The 6,000-nt window shown below is 45.1% G+C and overlaps 1 long non-coding RNA gene across 2 annotated transcripts in view; it reads right to left on the bottom strand.

Moving 5' to 3' along the window:
* Positions 1-737: 737 nt before the first annotated feature.
* The window catches only part of LOC115298110, a 32,967-nt gene continuing 27,704 nt past the window's right edge, over positions 738-6,000 (bottom strand). Inside the window, exons 3-6 of one of the 2 annotated variants that reach the window (XR_003911603.1) lie at positions 3,821-3,984; positions 1,880-1,925; positions 1,570-1,666; positions 738-898 (exon numbers count right to left, since the gene is read on the bottom strand). This is a non-coding gene — a long non-coding RNA (uncharacterized LOC115298110). The remainder of the gene's footprint in view (positions 899-1,569; positions 1,667-1,879; positions 1,926-3,820; positions 3,985-6,000) is intronic. The other variant, XR_003911602.1, reaches the window with a different exon arrangement.

The following is a 6,000-nucleotide window of genomic DNA, read 5'->3' as shown; positions in this document are numbered from 1 at the left end:
ATGTTCAAAAAAATTTTAATTTTTTTCCCTGAAAAAGGCTTTGAACAACTTCAATAAGTACTCAAAAGCTATACAACATACAATTTTGAAATTCTAAAACTTGAAATATTTCAATCTTTTGATGGACCTACTATTTTGAGCCCTTATTTTTAATCAGATATATTTATTACTATGTTAGATTATTAAGGCACTGAATAAAAAGCCCACAATCTTGCAGCATCTAAAGTTCGGAGGCTGCAATACATAGCAAGAACTGTACATATGTATATTATTTTTTAGAAAAACATGTTTTTGAAAACAGTTAATGGAAATATTTGATGTTAATTTGGGTAGCAGAACAATCAAAGCTGAATATTTCTGGGTTTGGATGTGTCTGGGTTTGGATGATGAATTATGTGACGAGATGCTGAATTGTTGGCCAGACATTCCATTATACACTGAATGTTCCTTAGGTCAGCAGAATAGAAGACCTCAGATTTGCACCAGGTGCTGACCCAGCTATTTTGTAAGTGAATTCTAAAAACAAACTGGAACATAGCGCACAGCCCAGCATCTCTGGCCCAGGGTTTCCCCAGGGTCCCCTGTGAGCCCTGTGGCTTGCACGTCAGCCATCCGTACATGTGTTTGGATTGCTCTCTTCATCTCGAGAGTCCACACGCCCCTTATCTCATGACTCTGGCTAGGCCAGGAAGGAAGTCACTCTGGTATTCCCCAGTCCTCAGCTCCAAGTCCCTTCCTGCTGTTTTATTTATTTACCCAACACTTACTTACACAGCACCCTTTAAGCTGACCATGTACTCAGCACTCAACAAACATCTTGAATCTTCTTAAGGACCCGCTGAGGTAGTCATGGTGATCTTCCCCAATTTTACTGGTGCAGAAAGGCTGAGAGCCTTGCCTAAAGTCATACAGCAGGAAAATGCATTTCAAAACTGGCAGTGTGGCCTGGGTGTGCCTGACCTTGACCCACACTCTGTGCCTTCTTTTGACCCAACTATACCCCGAGACCGCCCCTCACTCCCAGACCAGGCTCCAGTCTTTGGATCTTACTCAGAACTGAGGGGAAAGCCGAGTGGAGCAGGTCCGGTGGCACCATCCCCGTGTTTTAGGACCCCCTCCTCTGACTTCAGCACACCCCACCCAGAACCTGGAGCCATCATGCTGCTCCAGACCGTCTGGTCGCCCTCTCCGCGGGGCACGGACCTCGCAGGCGGCGCTGGGATAAACAGATAGTGACTCCGCTCGGTGCCATCCCGCGTGGAGCCAGCCCTCCGCACCCGCCCCACCTGCGCCGAATGTTCCGCCCTGAGCCGGGCCTCGACAGCGACCTTCCCGGACGCCAACCCCCTGTCCCCTGCTGGCTGGACTGGAGCCCGGCCAGAGCGCCCCTAGCGGCGCGCTGGGAGAGCCCACTTGCATTCTGCGCTCGCTCCCCTCCCCTCCCGGCCTCCTCCATCCCTTCTCTCCCGCGGGTGATGGGGTCCTGCCGCCCCACGCCCCCTCGAGGGATGTCCCAGTGGAGGAGCGCTGGGCTGAGGGGGTGGCCTTGGCGTGGAAATCTCCGCTTACAGAGCTGAAGTGGCCGCAGGGAAGCTGGCCTGCCGGCGAGGCAGAATGGGACCGAACGCGACAAAATCGGGTGGGCCCGGTGAAGAAATCCCCATCTCTATCGCCGGAAAGAGGAAATGAACGGTAAAATGACACTCTTTGCACTTCAAAAGTCTCACCGCTACCTGCGCCCTTCATCCACCCCCTGGCTGGATTGCTAAAGGTTGTCAAGAGTTTCTCAGATCTTCTGTAGGAGTATCCAACAGCCCTGAGGTGGCTTGAGCGGCTACGCAAGACAAATCTGACCAGAATCCAAGGGAAATTAACGCACCTCCGGCAGGCTGGGCATGGCATTAGGTCCTGGTCGGGGAAACCTGCTAGGGAAACCAGGGGAGTGCTGATACCCTCTGCGGGCGCCCCATGTCCAGGTCTTTGGGGACTCTCAAGGCCAACTGGCCTGGCTCCTGGGGTTCCCTACCTGCCAGCCCATGTGGACCACCGTGGTATAGCCAGGGACAGTCACCACCATCCCCAGCAACATGGGGCAAGTGGGGCCCTGGGTTTTTAAAACCTCCTGGCCAAAAGTTCCAAGTGCCTAGATGGGAGGCAGTCAAGCCTGTGGGACCGGGTGTCCACTCCCCGCCCCCCCCAGCCCCTTGCTCCCCTCTTGGTCTGCTATCTCTATTTCCTCACTCCTTCACTCTCTATCAGAGTTGTCATTTGGATCTGCTTCTCTGTTAGCTGAACGATTTCCCAAAATGTGTTCTAAATAACACTAGCGTTTTGCAGGCTCGTTAATAGACTAAACACATTTTCAGAAATGCTATATGTGGCCATTCTGTATTTTTGGTAGCCAGTGAAAAATAGAAAAAGAGTTACACAACTTATAATGTCCAGCAAATCAGGGGAAAAAAAAATACCTAACAAGACTGCTGGGAGCCGCATCGGCCTTGCTGGGTGACACAGTCACAGCAAAGAAATAGCAGATGTTTGCACAGCTCCTACCATTAAGTGAAACTGGTATCTCCTTCTATTATTGGCTCATATTGGGAATGGGACTGCTGTTAATGATTAGGCCTCAAGATGTTCCAAATCAGACCGATATTCCCCACACAGTTACCCCATAAGAAAAGTCATATTCCTGCCCCTACATAAGAGATTTTAGATCAAAGCACTGCAGATGTTTGCCAAAAGGCTCTTCTAATGAGCCGTGCAGACCCAAGACATAAATAATAAGGGGGAGCTAAGAACATGAGTTAGGATTAACTCTGGCCTGGAGAAGAAAAGCCTAACTTAGAGATAAGAAACAGACAAGGTCTGGACATAAGTTGCTACATATACCTTTGCTAACTGGAGTCACAAATACCTTCCCTTGTACTGACTTCAGTTACGAGAATGGATAAAAAACTAGAAACCCAGGTGTAAGGCTAACGCACACAGGGCCCCCGTTGTGCTTACATCAAAGAAAGGGCTTTCTCAAGCAACTTGTTAACAAACATTCTTTCTCTTGCGGTTAGTGAGCCAAATAAAATAACTCCTAGTCTATCCATATACAACTTAACTTATGTTTTAATCTTAGCATTACTAATTTAAATAATATGTATATTATCTTGTTTTTTACTGAAAACATCCTGTTATACTTGGTTATAAGACTTATTCAGCTTCATTGTAAGTAAGTTACATGACTTGGTTGTAACTTGTTAATTAAAAACAGTCATAATTATTGGCAAAAAACCAACCCATTAAGATAGGTTTGTTACTTTCTTAATCTGGGGGACTCACGCCAAGAATAAAGAGGGAAGTTCTATAAAAATGCTTCTGTAAAACTTGTTTTTGTACACTTTTGATGATCAAAGCATCTCATCACAAAGAACTAGCCACTGTAAAAAATTCTATTTTCTAATGTCATGTTATCGCTTGACCTATAAATAAAGACACCAAAACAGACAGAGCTGAGATGCCTGTCTCATGATCAAGAAAAAAACTCAAGGCTCTCACTCTCTCCTCAACACCGTCCATCCTTCAGGGACCCCTGGACCTGCTGGAGCTGGACTCCGGCACAAGACAATTAAAAAAAAAAACAAATTACATTAGATTCCAGGAGCAGAAATATACTTCCCCCAGGATATTTGCGGAGAGAACACTGTTCATGTTAGCATGAACATCCTTACAATAAACACCAGGCTCTTTTATATGTGGATGCTCCCTATAGCATCTCTCAGAAGAAAGGGAGGGCCTAAGTCCAAACTGCAACCAAGCAAAGCAAACCTACCGGAAGCCTGGAAGAACCAGATCTGAGCTCCCTGCTGGTCTCTTCAGAGCTGGGCTGTCCAATATGGGAGCTCCTAGTCCCAGGTGGTTAGTGAGCACTTGAAATATGGCTGGTCCAAACTGAGATGTGTGTTTAAGTGTGAAATACAGCCCGGATTTTGAAAACTAAGCAAAAAAACAAGAAAAACATCTCAATAACTTACATATAAATTATGTAAATGAGTAGAGCAGTCCCATGATGAAATAATATTACAGATAAATTAGATTAAATAAAACATATTGAATTAATTTTACCAATTTCTTTTTACTTTTCTAAAGGTGGCTATTAAAAAATTCAGAGTTACATATGTGGCTCCCAATATATTTTTACTGGAGAGATATGCAGTGTTTCTTAAACTATGTACTCTATCAATAACTATACATGACAGAAATGTGTCATAAGTTTAATAAGTTGGGAACCATGCTACAGTTAGCCTCTTGGTGTGTTCTGTAGGATGGTAATATAATAAACTTGGGGGGAGAAATACCATAAATTAACATGTTTGGGCAATGTCAGATTGAGCATAGAGGAGTTCTTAGGACTCTTAATGACAACAGTGATTTTCTAAGAGCACCTTCTCATAAGTAGCATTTCTTCAACATAACCAACCAAAGAACACTTTTCATCATGAACACAAACACCCATTGACGTCATTCTGAAAGGCAGGTTAGGGAAACAGGCTAGGAGGATAAAGCTCATGGGCCTTACCCTCACTCCTAAGCCTCCCTGCATGGCTTGTGGTTTGACTCTGAAGTCTCTCCTCTTGCTTTCTTACTCCAGGTAATACCTAAGCCAATATTTTCACCCGGTTGAAAGTCCTTACCCCAGACTTAATGAATCAGCTTTTTATATTGGTTACCTCGGGCTGCATAATTAACCACCCCCAAAATATAGCGCCTTAAGATAGCCACAATTTCACATGTGGGTGACCTTTGAGGACATTTTGCTGAGTGAAATAGGTTGGTTGCAATAATACAAATACTGTACAATTCCACCTACATGAGATATCTAGAGTGGTGGACCGGAAAGTGGAATGGTGGTTGCCAAGGGCTGTGGGAAGTGGGGATGGAAAATTATTCAATGGCTAGTATAGAATTTCTGTTTGGCAAGATGAAAAAGTTCTAGAGACCTGTTACATGACAAGGTGATTATAGTAAATGCTACTGAACTGTACACTTAACAATGATTACCAGGGTCAATTGTATATGTTTTCTACCACAACTTAAAGAAATTAAATTTAAACTTTAGAAAGCCAGCAGCAATTAATTTCATTCACAATTCCGTGGGTCAGCAGATTGGGCTAGGCTGAGCTGGGGGTTGAGCTGGGTACTGTTTATACTGGTCTTGGCTGGCCTCACTCATGCGTCTATGGTCGGCTGGCAGTCACTGAGATGGGCTTCCAGGAGTTGCCCAGTTGTCAGCTAGGGCCGTTAGCATGACTGGCCACACGCTTCACATCTTCCCTCAGGCTGGCCCCACTCATGTGTCAGTCTTGACTGTGAGAGCCAAAGCTCACGGCCCAGAACGCACCAGTGCCACTCCAGCTGCATTCGGTGAATGGAAGCAAATACCCAGGCCAGATCCAATTCAAAGGGTGGCGTGAGCATCTCTACCTCCTGGGGCAAAGAGCTCAAAAGCATTGTGGCCATTTTTACAATGCCCGTAGTCCCATTTTCCAGAATAATCCATCATTATCTGTCTCTCGTGCTATATACATACAGAAGCATCCTCTTCTGCACCTTACTTTCCTTCACTTTCCCAGACACCTCTCCATCTCAACAGCATTGCAAAGCTACTTTATGCTTTCCAGTGGTGAAGTTTTGCATTTCACCTTGCTGGCTTCTCTCACGCCCCTGTCTCTCCCTGTCTTTACTGTATCTCTATACCAAATGATGGACATTTTAAAAATAGTGTTCTCCAAAAATGTTTTCTTGATTCTTTCCACCTACCTCTGATCATTTTGGGGAGTATGGGGTGGACTGACTCCTGATATCCAGATACGTAGCTTCCCACTCTTCAAACTGGAGTCCTTTTTATTCAGCTCTAATACTCTGGACTACTTAATTCACCAAGTCATAATTTTCACTTAATGTATCTGTCTGCACAGATGACAGTGAACCCCTGTGTCTTGTTTATTCATA

The sequence above is a fragment of the Suricata suricatta genome, chromosome 8, assembly GCF_006229205.1.
Source record: "Suricata suricatta isolate VVHF042 chromosome 8, meerkat_22Aug2017_6uvM2_HiC, whole genome shotgun sequence".
NCBI lineage: Eukaryota > Metazoa > Chordata > Mammalia > Carnivora > Herpestidae > Suricata > Suricata suricatta.
Note: the sequence above shows the minus strand (reverse complement) of the source record. Positions and strands in the feature narration are given on the sequence as shown.